Source organism: Nilaparvata lugens, chromosome 8 (genome assembly GCF_014356525.2).
Source record: "Nilaparvata lugens isolate BPH chromosome 8, ASM1435652v1, whole genome shotgun sequence".
NCBI classification, from domain to species: Eukaryota; Metazoa; Arthropoda; class Insecta; order Hemiptera; family Delphacidae; genus Nilaparvata; species Nilaparvata lugens.
This window is the reverse complement of record NC_052511.1, coordinates 49,084,589-49,101,253: the sequence shown is the minus strand read 5'-3', so window position 1 is coordinate 49,101,253 and position 16,665 is coordinate 49,084,589.

Here is a 16,665-nt window from a genome sequence, read left to right as displayed (position 1 = left end):
TTGCAATGTCGCAGTGTAGGCCTAGAATCTAATTGACCGAGCGAAGTGAGGTCTAAGATTCAAGTCGACGGTTTGGCATTTCTCTTAATGTTTAAATGTTTATATGTTGCGCATTTACGGCAAAACGCGGTAATAGATTTTTGACCGAGCGAAGTGAGGTCTAAGATTCAGGTCGACGGTTTGGCTTTTCTCTTAATGTTTAAATGTTTGAATGTTAAAATGTTTATATGTTTTTATGTTGCGCATTTACGGCGAAACGCGGTAATGGATTTTCATGAAATTTGACAGGTATGTTCCTTTTTTAATTGCGCGTCGAAGTATATACAAGTTTTTTGGAAATTTTGCATTTCAAGGATAATATAAAAGGAAAAAAGAGCCTCATCCATACGCCAATATAAGAGTAAAAATCAGACTATAGAATTATTCATCATAAATCAGCTGTCGAGTGATTACACAGATGTGTGGAGAAGCCAGTCTATTGCTGTATTTCCATAAGGTCTATAGTTTCAATCACGGTATATAGAAGAAGACGGTAGGTGTCATGCGCATGTTTGTGCTAAATTTCCGGTGTAGCTGACGTCATTTTATATCCAATATCTGTTTTTAACAAATAAGTTTAATAAAATGCCAATAAGTGTTAATAACGTCGGTTGGTGGCGATGACGCAATCTAGCTGGCTGGCCACTGCGCACACATTTCATGACCCCTACCGTTTTCATCTAAATACCGTGGTTTCAATCAGGTACTTGTGGATGAGAATACTGCGTGAGGTCTACTGTTCACAGAACTGCTAGTTATATTCTAGGCCTACACTGCGACGTTGCAACATCGTAGGTCGGGGCCTTGTATTAGAGGTGGCTATTCTAAAACCCTAACACGTTGGGGATAGAAAACAAGAAAGACGCATTATCACGTCTCAACTACTCAACTGTTTAACTTGAAATTTTGGATATAGATTCCTGATTTACCGAGGATGGTTATAGGTCTATTAAAAATTCTTCAAGATTTCAGTAGGTTAAGTTTTTAATAAGACCCTCGCGAAGCACGGGTTACCTGCTAGGCACAAATAATAGTTATTATAGTACTTGCCCTATTGTCATCTTTACCCTAAAACTGTCATTCCACAGGCCACCTGTAATTAATGTACTTGTTATAATAAGGTCCAAGTTATAATTGCAGTATTTGATCAACATTGGTGTTGCTATCCTTGTCTATCATTCGACAAAGTAGATAGCGCTATCCTTTTCTACCTCTGCAACTTTGCCAGATCGGTGTTCAACAATGTAGAAGTATAATTAACTAGGGAGAAATATTAATTTTCGATTTCTCAATCACAAAAATATATTATTAAGTCATTGAAAAATACATTTCCTTGACAAATAATCTATCATGCATTTTTTTCATGTAATTACAATTGATTCACACCTGCACTCAGGATCTCCTTTGCAGGTTGTTATTTTTCAACAAGAATGAACAGTTGATATTATATCAGATATACCGGTATCAGCTATCCTCTGTAGAAGGCAGTGGCAAGGTAGAGATTCGGCAAAGCTGTTCTCCTATCTCTCCTATCTCTCATTATAACGTGGACCACACTTGAGCTGCGGGAGTATCTATTCCCCTGCTACAATTCGAGCCAATCAGAGAAGAGTAGGAAGGACTGCCTCGAAAGTGTTCACGCCTTACGATTGGTCGTTCCATTTAGGCCTTTCTAAACTGACCACGCCTACAGCCAATCACAGGCAAGCAGTACAGCAATCAATTCTCAATTAGTTTTCAAATTCGCTGACAGATAGCCTCAGATACTGTCTCATATTTCTTGTTATTTGAAATTATTCAACAGTTTTTATTGTTTACATACATATTATTGATTTTGGTTGACTCATTTTCAAATTGAATTTGTCCAATCACTTCTTCGTTTGACCAGCAGTCAAATTTCTTCAATAAATGAATTTATTCATTTACAATGACGAGATCTTTCGTCAGGTCACCTTCTTTGAGGAGTGATTATATCATTAAACAATAGCTTGTATTAGGTCATATAAAGCTCACCGAAGAAAATGCAAATAGTAACAGGTTAGATTAGATTTCTTTATATCTTTGAATGTTACAATATTTACTGGCTTATAGACCAATTTACATTTAAATGACGGTAATGCTAGTTATTCAATGAATTTTACAAAGTATAAATAATGAATTAATGAGAATAAAGATTGAATGCAATTAGAAAAAATATGATAATATTATATTGTGATGTAACTTAATAAATCGTTGGTGTTTCAACAAATAATTGTCGATTCTCTGACAAGGATATAAAATATAAATATAAAATAATATCCTTTCCATCAACACACGGCCGAGAGAGAGAGAGTGAGAGGGTGAGAGAGGGAGTGAGATTGATTGATTTATTGAGTACTTTATCTATGTAGATTACAATATATACTGGCTTATACACTTATATACAATAGCTTATAATACAGCAAAGTTTTAGATGAATTTACATAATATGAACTAAGTGAATAATAATTATTGAACTCTATATATGATATGAAAAAAGAAGCAAATTGGAATAACCATACAATATAATATTGTAATGCATCTACAGTGATTGGTGAAGCTTTGGACATATCAACGTCCATTCCTCGGAAAGAATATTCAAAATATCCTTCCCACTAAATCTCTAACGAAGCGATTGATTGATTATATGCCTTTATTAGAGCGGAGTTAGGACTCCTTGTCCTCTCTGCCACACAACCCTTAGAGAGAGAGAGAGAGAGAGAGATTGATTGATTGATTGATTATATGCCTTTATTAGGGCGGAATTAGGACTCCTGGTCCTCTCTGCCACACAACCCTTTACAAAAGAAGAAAATTTACATAAGAACAGAAAAAAAAATAGGATTACATAGTATGTAATAAGATTAAAAATTAATATATAAGAAATAAAACGATTAATCAAAATACAATAACAAATAAAAAAGATAATTTTAAACTTTATAAACTTTACAATTGGAAACAATATTTCAAATTCCACTAGATAAATCTATAGGAAACCTATCAGAAATGAAGATATAATCGAAGTTGCCTTCACTCACACATGCACACAAAACAACCCTAAAAAAATAAAGATTTACAAAGTATAATAATTATCAAAACAATATATTAAGATGAAATATTTTTGTATCTGTAGTTAAATTCATGTAGATGATACAATGTAAATAGACAATAAAATAAAGCTGAACCCGACCCAAGCCTAATCTGCGCCACCAGATCCCAGCCAATTCAATACTGCCGCGCCAAACAGAGATCGATCGCCAATACTCTTCACAGTTGGAGGCAACAGATTCCAGATCCGACAAGCTGATACATGGAATGATTTATTATACATAGATGTTCTATGATTTGGAATAACCAATAGTTGGGAGCCCTGCCTGGTCCTCTCACACTACGATCTCAATAAAAAACAAATTTATGTGCCAATTAACCTGGGGTTTTTTACAGGCAAAAGGTCATGAAGCAGCATCAGAATGTGGTACTCCCTCATTTCTTGGTTTTGGCACATGTAGTTGCTGGAAAAATGGGGTGATATGATCATCTCTTCTTAGATTGAAGATGAACCGGATGCAATAGTTCTGAGCCCTCTGCAGTCTCTCAGACAAGGCCACAGTCATGTCATTGATCACAATGTCACCGTAAGAGAAGTATGGGAAAATTAATGACTTAACCAGCATCACTTTCACATGAAGCGGAATGAAGTCACTAATTTCTTAAGCGAGTGGATACCTGCAAATACCTTATTACAGGTGGTGTTGATTGTTTCGTCCAGTCGAGGGTTTGTCTATTGTCAGTCCCAGATTTGTAACAAGTCACTGTAATTCAAATTTATGTCGTTTATTTTGATGTATGGTCCATTATCAAAGCTGAAACCTCGGCGAGTCATGAGTTTAGTGTAGCCAATAATTATGCCTTGGATTTCGTTTCATTAATTCTAAGTCCATGTTTCAAAGTCCAGTCCGTAAGAGGTCTCAAGTTCACCATTCATATGTACTGTAGCAGTAAAGTCGTTCAAGTCAAAGTGGATGTACAATTGCAGGTCATCGGCATATAGGTGCTGTTTGGAGAATCTGAAGATATTGGTTACATCATTTATATATATACTGAACAAAAGAGGCCCAAGTACAGACCCCGGGGAACGCCCCTCCCTAAAATGTGATAGCCAGATGAGAACCAACAATAAGAGAGAGAGAGAGAGAGAGAGATTGATTGATTGAGTACTTTATTTATGTAGATTACAATATATACTGGCTGCTATACACTTATATACAATAGCTTACAATACAGCAAAATTATATATGAATTTACATAATATAGACTAAGAAAATAATTATTGACTGTATATGATATGAAAAATAATTGTAATATAATAACTATAGATAATTATAATTATTGTTATGCATCTACATAAATTGGCGGAGCTTTGGACATATCAATGTCCATTCTTCGGAAAGAATATTAAAAATATCCTCCCCACTAACTCTCTACCAAAAGAGAGAGAGAGGGAGAGACTCAGATTCCCTCATCCATGTGTTGAATCAAACGAAACAACAAATTAGAATGATTGGAGTTAAATGAAGATACGAGAATAAGCTTTCCAAGACTTAACTATAGAATTAATCTATTCAATAAACTTGAAAAACATGTCTTATTCTGCTAGAAGGAAGGTGAGTTGAGTTGAAAGCTATGAGGCATGTGGAAAAGAAAGTTGCATACTTGTGGACATCAGCTTATCTAGTCACTTGAGTCAGTCAATTTTCCACCTTCGACAAGCGTGATCAGAATAGCCTATACTCTATATCCTCCGTTTTCTCTCTTCTTCTTCTTCTTCTTCTTCTTCTTCTTCTTCTTATTCTTCCTCTTCTTCTTCTTTTCTTCTTCTTCTCAATTTTCTTCTCCCTATCCTTCTCCTTTCCTTTCTCATCTTATTTATCCACGCATTCTGCTTAGTTTCCCCGTCACTTGATTCTCATCCCTTCTTCAACTTGATTCACATTCTTCTTTCTCCTCATTTTCCGAACGTTTCTCCTCACATCTCTTTCACTCTTCTAACTCTCTTCCTTTCCTCTATCCTTCATTCCTTGCTCTTTCTTCTTCTTCTTCTTCTCTCCTTCCTCCTTCATCTTCTCTTTCAACGACCCACTAACAATCCTCTTCCTCCTATTCTCTTTCTTCTTTATTATTCTACTTCTTCTTCTTCTCTTTCTTATGCTTTTTTCCATAATTCTACACTTCTTCTTCTTCTCCTATTCTCTTTCTTCAACTCCTCTCCTTTATTCTGCTACTTCTCCTCCTTCTCTAGAAGAGGAGTCCTAACTCCACCCTCAAAAAAGTCAATTATGTTTTTCCATTCTATCCTATTTTTCTTACTCTTCCAACCTTCCTTCTCATTCCTCCCCCTTATTCCTCCTTGTCCCCATCCTTTACTCTCTCCCTTCCACCATTCTCCCACATTTTATTGCTTGCCACACTTGTCGAGAAAGTGTGATCTTAACCACCCCACAATTCTCCAACACAAGATCGTTTAGAAAAGATATCAACCTATTGTTACCAGACTTTATACCTGTAGCTACAACTGGAATACATGGATTTACTACATAGGTATCTAACTCTTTATATCTATAGTTTTCCCATACAACACTCACTACAATGACTTTCACCATCTATATTTATATATACAACTCAAATACATCTATTTAACACATAGGTATTGTGGAGCGTTTTTTAGCGGCTTCACATATGTAGGGTGAATCTTGTACTGAATCAATGGTGTAGAGGCTGTAAATTTTGCAATGCGTGCGTGGACGCTGAGTGTACACCAGACTGATTGACTCACTACAAGATTCAATACAATTGTCGGAATCGCGGGAGGCCTAAACGCTCGCTCACCCTTGATTCTTCTAATGACAGATTGTATAATGATGAAATTTTTATAAGCAGTGTAGCGGACGCTAAACACTGAATACGGATACCTTAAAATTATTACCTGTGAAGAATGAGCATACAAAATCATACAGGTCGAGCAAAAATCCCGATGTAGATAATTTACGGGACTGCGTCTCTAATAAGTTCTGAAGGATTAAAATACGGTATTGGAACAAATATCGTTCAGAAAATACTTCGAGAACAGAGTCTTGTCGGGTTTTAAGCTCTATTGTAGGAATTTATATGATCTCTGGCTGCATCTGCTGTACAATTGATGTGTTCGCTCCTAAGTCGAGGTTGGTAACAGATAAAAGCTGATATATGAGCAGGTAAGGACAAAGAATAATATCTCGATCTGACCCCACTCACTACATCCACTTAGACCTGTTCCAATATCCAGCTTAATTCAATTATTCCAATGATCGTATTCGATCGGTTCTTGATGATATAGAACGTATCAGACACAATTTGACAGGCTTAAGAAATAATCGAACTCAGAAAACGAATTAACAAAACTGAATATATTATATAAAATATATGATCATACAGCGCAGATTCAGAATTTGATTTACAGGTTGATAATAATTTAGCATTAACAAAAGAGTTGAAAATTTTCTTGTGCTTGCATGATACCATGCATGATTCGACAGAATTTTACAATTGATAAAATTTAACAGTTTTGAAAAAATAGTGAAAAAATGAATTATAAAATGTTTTTAAAATGCTCGGGGTCGTGGTTCTGGCAGCGGAGGATAGCTAATCAAACTACACAATTCTTAGTAATTCTATATGGATAAATTCTAGGCTCTTAAATGCTAAAGCGCTTGTCGGCGTGGCCAATAATTTAACGAAGAAATTTTATATCTTTCTGCACTGAATATTTTTTCGAAGCGTAGATTGGGGCCCCTTTTAACTTATAACTCACGTGAAATTCCTTGGCGGTCGTGGTTTTCTTCTTTAGATCAAAAATCGTTTGATCGGCAGCAATCCAGGCTTCGGTTTCAACACGTGTGGAATTTTAATTAAATATCTCCTTCACCAAATTAATAAGGATAATTTACTTTAAACTTTTAATTTATCGATCGATGAATATAAATTTACAAATAACAAATAGATTGGCCTAAAAATATCGGCTCACAAATAAACATATAAAATCGAACAAGAATTTTTTACGAATAGGTCTTGGTAACTATAAAGAGATCTGAACGGTGAGGATTTCAAAAGGGAAGTGCTGTCTTTTCTCTCAGCTTCTTGGCTAGACCTTTCTTCTGAGAATCTCGATGTAATAATTTGCATGAAAATTTGCCATGGTAGAACGATTGTGACGTAGACGTGACGTCAGTGGCAGGCAGTAGAATATAATTCCTTTAATTACAATAATAATTCAATTTATGTAATTCTTAAAACTGCTTAATCTCATAGACATAGTTCCTCTCATACAATGTACATGTGCTAGCGTATATGATAAGGCAGTTTGTTGTCTGATAGTAGATTAACATGTGTTGCTTTCAAACGATCACCTTTTTGGTGCTATTTCTATGCACTATGATTGGCTTAGGCTTGCCAAAGAGATTTAATTACCATGTGTTTCAGTTGATTAATCATTAATAAATTAATATTCTTATACAATTTTTATTAGGTTTGAGACTGTTATAATTAATTTCTGCCGTTTTATCAATAATATACTGTTCATGCTATGACCTAGTTAGTTACAATAAGACCTGACATATAATAATTTCTTAAATAATAAATAATTTCAACGATAATACATACATTTTATTTTTTATTCGAAATTCTTGGTCCTTTATTGATAGTTTTATAATTTTTAGGTATGATATTATATCTTGCATGAAAACCGGCATGACATTTGACAATACTTTGAATCAGTCAGCTGTGTTCAGGCTGCTTTAAACATCTGATCGATAGTAAACAAAGTGTAACCTCAAATTCAATGAGCAATTCGTAAATAATTTGTGCTTTATTTGCAGAATAATTATAATTTTATTGAATAATTTTCTAGAAAATGTTCAGTACAGAACGGTACTCTTATCTAATATACAGTTACTGATAAGTAAGCTTTATCGCTCGGTCGCTAACTATTCCTTTAGCAAATTCTTTCATTTTAAAAGGTAATCACAATTTTTCTCTCTTCTCATGAGGTCTATTTAAAAAATTCATCACACAAAGCCCCCAGGATATTTTAAATAGGTAATTGGGAGACGAGTCGAAACAATGACTATTTGAAAAATCCGATATGTGATGAATACACCATTTCATCTCCTTACTTCTACGAAAACTCCACACTTAACACTAAAAACAATATATCGTGCACTTTTGGCTATGAGAAAATAAATAATTGATTGTTCCTTTCATTGGATACAATCGAAATACAATAATTAATGAGGTCTCTTTGGATCCTTCATTAAAACAACTCCACAACTTTCATTCACGGTGGCTTATGAGCAGACCCATAACTATAACAAATATACAAGATTTCACATATATCCTCTTAGGATTCAAACAGTATTTGCAATAAATATAGATTTTCATCATTTTTCATGGTTATTACAGGTTTCGACTCTTTGTTCTGGCTTTTACATAAATTGGGTGAGAGTGTGATTTAACTTCGGTGACTTGACAATTGTCTACCGTTTGATTCGAGCAATTCCTTTTTTACGCTTAGTACGTTGTGTACAAACGGTTACACTTGAATGGTTTTTTGATTTTTATCAATGCTGGTTACAAATTTATGCTTTCAAGATTATATTTATCAATTTGATTACAATTCATTCTTTGATGCAACAATATAAATTTCACATTTGAAGGTAAGAATTTCATTTTCTTTTTAGCTTTTAACAATACATTTATATGACATAGAACATGCGCATTTCGTGCAAATTAACATAAATATATATTTTTGGTTGCGTTTTTTACTTATAATTCCACATTAAATAATAGTTACAATAATTAATAACGATATTGCTTTGATTCCTATACATTGACTCTATGATTTCGCACACATTGGTTGGTGTGACGAAGAAAATTATCGACAGCTTTGACTCTGAATAGATTTTTCTATCGATTCTGTATTTCAAGTTAGATTTACACATTTTTTCAAATAAACTTTGTTTATTTTCTTTCCTCCTATTCACTACTAATTCATGTTATTCAATTTATAATTATTTTCTGTGATAATATAATTCTTGTTTCTGTTTTTCAGTTGTTGTAGGTGATACCAGGCGATTTTTTCTGGTGATGACTCTGACACGAGGTGGATGGCTTGATCAGGTTGGTAAATTCTTAAGTTTTTTCAGTTTTAATTTCTTCTGTATTAGAGTTGATTTCGATTTCTTTATTTGAAGTGGATTAATAATATTTCCTTATTAGCTGAGATGGAGTGAAGTCTAGGTTATCTTGATTAGGCTGCAGTAGAAATATGCTGGTATGCAAAGATATGATTTGATGGGTAGGCCGTGACCATGAAGTGTTTGATAATTGGTGTATTCCACAAATGTAGTTTCTAGTTGATTGAAAAATTATTTCTTCCTTAAGCCCCCATCTAAATTTGATTCGGTGTCATTCCAGGTCCAATTCCGATTTGTGACTGTCCGTTTTACTAAACTTGGCTTAAAACAAATGTGCCGGTGGTGTAGATCATTTCCTACAAATTCATTTCCTCTTGGTCGGCCGGTGACATGTAGTTTGCTATTCTTAAACCTTACATGCCGGTGGTGTCTGTATGTTTTTCCAAACAATATTTTTCTTTTCTGCATGCTGGTGTACAGTCTGTTTGATTTCAACCGGACATGACTGCGGTGGTTGTAGGTTCCCCTTGACACTATTTTTCTTCTCTGTATGGCGGGGAAAAATCTGATATTCAATTTCAGCCTAACATGACGGCGGTGTAAATGAATTCTATTAATGCTTCTTCTTCTCCGTGGAGCTGCTATTTTGCTTGTGTGTTGTTTTGTTTTGTAGGTTTTTACTTTCAATTGTGATTTCGATTTGTTGTGGGTTTCTGTTTTACTTCTATTGTTTTTGTGGGTTATCTTCATGAGTATTGGGTTTGTATGTTGCAGCGCTGCTCCTCGGTGGATGGACGATGAGGTGGGCGGTCGGCGGTCCGGGCTGCTCTTCAACGTGGTGGGCAACGTCCTTGGACTCCTGGTGTCCGGCGCGCGGTGGTACGAGCTGTCCCCCTACTTGATAGATGTCGTCCTCGCTTGGCTGGGGATGTCGTCCGGTCCCTCTCGGCGTTCGGCGGCGTGCGGTGCAACCTCAGTCTGGACATTCCGGTAGTTTTGTCTTCCTTATGTGTGTCATGTTCACTTGCTTGTTTTAGATCTCTTTTCGAATATTTTTACTTTCGCATGTATGGGCTCGATCACTGGTCCAATTGATTCCCTTGCATGATACTTCTCCTCAATTGCCGTGTTACCGTCCTGCTTTCCTCCGCTGCTTCCTTCACCTTTGTTCCGGTTTTTCAAAACTCTTTTCATATACTTTCGTTAGCTCTTCATTTGCTTGTTTGAATTTAACCACCTTTATTGTATCCTTCTCACATGTATATGTTTCTTAATGCTGACCTCAACGTTGTTTTTCCCATATGCATATCTTCGGATATCCTATCCATCGGTTATTTGTTTCTACCTGGATTTATCCAGACGCTCATTTTTTTTGATGGTATTATCTGTATCATGGAATGCCCTGTCCATCCGCTGACTCAACTTCTCCAAACCTGTTCATTTACCTTCTTTACTTCTTGGATTTCCCTTTTTATTCTTCCTTTGTTCGTTTGTTGTCTTCTTTTAATTCTTCCTTTGTTTGTTTACTGTCTTTCTTTATTCTTAATTTCCTTCTTTAATTCTTCCTTTGCTTGTTTGTTGTCTTCTTTTAATTCTTCCTTTGTTTGTTTGTTGTCTTCTTTTAAGTTTTTATTGCTTCCAGATGGTGGTTCCATCTATTGCGGAGCGGGTGTATGGCGACGGTTACCTTCTGGTTTTTTATCCAAGCAACGGTATGAGAAATGGGAGTTCCTGTCTCGGGGGCGTCGTCGTCCATATGCTCTCCCGATGTTTCGTCCTCCGGCTCTTGGGCTGCCAACGGATCCTCCACCAGAATGCAGCTCTCCTCCACCTGTGTCGAAGATAAATCATCCAGTACATTGGGATGGAAATCGGCGGATGCGGTGGCAGATGCGGATGGCGGCGAACAATTGGGTGAGATGTCTTCGGTGTCTGACAGACTTGGATTAACCTGGTCGTTTCCTGCCATGGTTTGCGAAAAAATAATGTGACGAACGTGTGCGGTGAATAAATGTGGAAATGTGGATGTGATATATAAAATAATATAAGAAATCCAATAGAAATTGTTATAGCTTCGTAGTGAGTGAAATACAGAAAAAGTGGTTTAGCAATGTGTTCAGTGATAAAATGAGTCAAGTTAGCAATATCGTTAACATAAAAATGACAAGACATACAGATACACAATGGACACTTATGCGGTAATACAGTACGCCTCTTATAATTTATTATTATTATTATTATAAATATTACTCTTATAATTTCTCGCCGCACAATTCTATATATAGGCTAGTATTCTTCGTGCAAAATTTTATATAAAAGCTGCAGCGTTCTACTTGAATTATTCCGCAATATATCCGTGATTTAATTTTACTTCCTCTTTATGCTTTAAAAATTAAAAAATATAAATGACTTCAATCCTCTTTTCCATAAATTTTTATAATTGTTTCAATATAGACCTAATACTCTTAAATAGTATGACTTCTCTTATGGTATTTCTTATACCTATGACTTATGATATGACCAATCTTCGAATAACACAATACCGTGATAAAATTCTGAGTTCGATTTTTCCTCTAAAAATTCATCAATCGATAATTTCTTTCCGTTCAAAAATTGGTATGGCACGTTTGCTGTTTTATAACGTGAACAGTTAATATTAAATTCGAAGAAATTCACAACCATGAATTTTTCAAAAATTTTCTCGTTGTCAGCGCTATAGTATACTGAGCAACTAAATAATCCTCGTAGTCGATTATCCACCTCTTCAATGCCTATCACAGTTGGGCGCCAAATCATGTGGAGCGTTTTTTAGCGGCTTCACATATGTAGGGTGAATCTTGTACTGAATCAATGGTGTAGAGGCTGTAAATTTTGCAATGCGTGCGTGGACGCTGAGTGTACACCAGACTGATTGACTCACTACAAGATTCAATACAATTGTCGGAATCGCGGGAGGCCTAAACGCTCGCTCACCCTTGATTCTTCTAATGACAGATTGTATAATGATGAAATTTTTATAAGCAGTGTAGCGGACGCTAAACACTGAATACGGATACCTTAAATTATTACCTGTGAAGAATGAGCATACAAAATCATACAGGTCGAGCAAAAATCCAATGTATAATTTACGGGACTGCGTCTCTAATAAGTTCTGAAGGATTAAAATACGGTATGGACCAAATATCGTTCAGAATATACTTCGAGAACAGAGTCTTGTCGGGTTTTAAGCTCTATTGTAGGAATTTATATGATCTCTGGCTGCATCTGCTGTACAATTGATGTGTTCGCTCCTAAGTCGAGGTTGGTAACAGATAAAAGCTGATATATGAGCAGGTAAGACAAAGAATAAATATCTCGATCTGACCCCACTCGCTACATCCACTTAGACCTGTTCCAATATCCAGCTTAATTCAATTTCCAATGATCGTATTCGATCGGTTCTTGATGATATAGAACGTATCAGACACAATAATTGACAGGCTTAAGAAATAATCGAACTCAGAAAACGAATTAACAAAACTGAAATATATTATAATAAAATATATGATCATACAGTGCAGATTCAGAATTTGATTTACAGGTTGATAATAATTAGCATTAACAAAAGAGTTGAAAATTTTCTGTGCTTGCATGATACCATGCGTGATTCGACAGAATTTTACAATTGATAAAATTAACAGTTTTGAAAAAATAGTGAAAAATGAATTATAAATGTTTTTTAAAATGCTCGGGGTCGTGGTTCTGGCAGCGGAGGATAGCTAATCAAACTACAAATTCTTAGAAATCTATATGGATAAATTCTAGGCTCTTAAATGCTAAAGCGCTTGTCGGCGTGGCCAATAATTTAACGAAGAAAATTTAATCTTTCTGCACTGAAATATTTTTCGAAGCGTAGATTGGGGCCCCTTTAAACTTATAACTCACGTGAAATTCCTTGGCGGTCGTGGTTTTCTTCTTTAGATCAAAAATCGTTTGATCGGCAGCAATCCAGGCTTCGGTTTCAGCACGTGTGGAATTTTAATTTAAATATCTCCTTCACCAAATTAATTAAGGGATAATTTACTTTAAACTTTTAATTTATCGATCGATGAATATAAATTTACAAATAACAAATAGATTGGCCTAAAAATATCGGCTCACAAATAAAACATATAAAATCGAACAAGAATTTTTTTACGAATAGGTCTTGGTAACTATAAAGAGATCTGAACGGTGAGGATTTCAAAAGGGAAGTGCTGTCTTTTCTCTCAGCTTCTTGGCTAGACCTTTCTTCTGAGAATCTCGATGTAATAATTTGCATGAAAATTTGCCATTGGTAGACGATTGTGACGTAGACGTGACGTCAGTGGCAGGCAGTAGAAATAATTCCTTTAATTACAATAATAATTCAATTTATGTAATTCTTAAAACTGCTTAATCTCATAGACATAGTTCCTCTCATACAATGTACATGTGCTAGCGTATATGATAAGGCAGGTTTGTTGTCTGATAGTAGATTAACATGTGTTGCTTTCAAACGATCACCTTTTTGGTACTATTTCTATGCACTATGATTGGCTTAGGCTTGCCAAAGAGATTTAATTACCATGTGGTTCAGTTGAATTAATCATTAATAAATTAATATTCTTATACAATTTTTATTAGGTTTGAGACTGTTATAATTAATTTCTGCCGTTTTATCAATAATATACTGTTCATGCTATGACCTATTAGTTACAATAAGACCTGACATATAATATAATTTCTTAAATAATAAATAATTTCACGATAATACATACATTTTATTTTTTTATTCGAAATTCTTGGTCCTTTATTGATAGTTTTATAATTTTTAGGTATGATATTATATCTTGCATGAAAACCGGCATGACATTGACAATACTTTGAATCAGTCAGCTGTGTTCAGGCTGCTTAAAACATCTGATCGATAGTAAACAAAGTGTAACCTCAAATTCAATGAGCAATTCGTAAATAATTTGTGCTTTATTTGCAGAATAATTATAATTTTATTGAATAATTTTCTAGAAAATGTTCAGTACAGAACGGTACTCTTATCTAATATACAGTTACTGATAAGTAAGCTTTATCGCTCGGTCGCTAACTATTCCTTTAGCAAATTCTTTCATTTTAAAAGGTAATCACAATTTTTCTCTCTTCTCATGAGGTCTATTTAAAAAATTCATCACAGTATCAAACTCTTTATATATATATCTATACTTTTACTTTAAATCGATGTATCCAGACGTATGTATTCTGTAGATATAAAATAGAATTATAGTAACCTTTAAAATTAATAGAATATTTGTCCGAGCGAAGTGAGGTCTAAGATTCAAGTTGACGGTTTGGCATTTCTCTTAATGTTTAAATGTTTATATGTTGCGCATTTACGGCGAAACGCGGTAATAGATTTTCATGAAAATTGACAGGTATGTTCCTTTTTAAATTGCGCGTCGACATGTACACAAAGTTTTTGGAAATTTTGCATTTCAAGGATAATATAATAGGAAAAAGGAGTCTTCTAAGGGCCAATATTAGAGTAAAAATTCAGACTACAGAATTATTCATCATAAATCAGCTGGAAAGTGATTACACAGATGTGTGGAGAAGCCAGTCTATCGCTGTATTTCCATAAGGTCTATAGTTTCAATCAGGTACTTATAGGTGAGAATACTGCGTGAGGTCTACTCTTCACAGAACTACTAGTTATTCAAATTGGATAATCTTTTTCAATATAATTATTGTTAAGATCATTATAAGAGTGAGAAAAAGTGGCAACTGAAATTTTTAAGTGGTCTAATAAGCGAGTTATGGGTTGTTGAAGTGCTAAACTCAGTTTTCTTTTCAGATCATAAATGGTTTCAAATTTTCCATTGGAGTTCTTTTTTAATGCATTCAGTATATCATTGGCTTTGTTCTAATATGCGTTTTTTCGCGATTAATGCCAAAATAAACAAGTTATCGAATTTACAAAAAATGTTACTTTTCCATTTATGAACGATATGGGCAATAAAATTTTTTAGTTTGGAAAGATACATTTCTTGAATTTTTAAGAGAAGTTCTAATAATATAGTCGAAACCGTTTAGGATCTCGAAAGAAAACGGAGTTAGCACTTCAACAACCCATAACTCGCTTACCAGACCACTTAAAAATTTCAGTTGCCACTTTTTCTCACTCTTATAATGATCTTAACAATTATATTGAAAAAGATTATCTAATTTAAATAACAAAAAAATGTACCAAACAGCCTTAAATCTCTATAGAGGTATGTATTCTGTAGAATAAATGAAGACTCTGTAAAATACAACCTACATAGAATAATACATATAAATATATACCATGTGTGCTTGGAATATATATATATACTTTTTCCACACACAAAAGTCACCCATCTACTAAATTGACTCTGAACGTCGCCCTAATAAAATCGAAGTTGTCAATGACTGCTTTCTTTATCTTTCGAATTTGTCATTCTTTCCCTCTTCTTTCTCTTCTTCCTTTGTGATTCTTCCCCTCTCCTTCTTGCTGTTTTTATTTCGCCTCCCTTTTTGCTTCTCTCCTTGTTTATCTTTCGAATTTGTCATTCTTTCCCTCTCATTCCTGCTTTTCTTTATTTATCATTCTTTCTCTCTCCTTCTCGCTGTTCTTCTTCCGTGTTCCTTCTTGTTTATCTTTCGAATTTGTCATTCTTTCTCTCTCTTACTTGACTTTCTCGCTTTGTGATTCTTCCACTCTCTTCTTGCTGTTTTCCTTTTGCCTCCCTTTTTGCTTCCCTCCTTGTTTATCTTTCGAATTTGTCATTCTTTCCCTCTCATTCCTGCTTTTCTTTATTTATCATTCTTTCTCTCTCCTTCTCTCTTTGTCATTCTTTCCCTCTCATTCCTGCTTTTCTTTATTTATCATTCTTTCTCTCTCCTTCTCGCTGTTTTTCTTTCGCCTTCCTCCTTGTTTATCTTTCGAATTTGTCATTTTTTCCATCTCATTCCAGCTTTCCTATTTTGTCATTCTTTCTCTCTCCTCGCTGTTTTTCTTTCGCCTTCCATCTTGTTTATCTTTCGAATTTGTCATCCTTTCCCTCTCATTCCTGCTTTACTTTTTTATCATTCTTTCTCTCTCCTCCTCGCTGTTTTTCTTCCACCTTCCATCTTGTTTATCTTTCGAATTTGTCATTCTTCCCCTCTCTTACTTGACTTTCTCGCTTTGTGATTCTTCCCCTCTCCTTCTTGCTGGTTTTCTTTCGCTTTCCTCATCTTTGTTTCTGGTCGATTCATTGTTTCTTACGCCTCCATTTTTGCTTTCCTTTCGGAGACATCTTTGTTCCGGCCCAATTTATTGGCTCTTTATTCCGTTCACGCTGTAGCGATACGTTGCTTGTTCTTATTG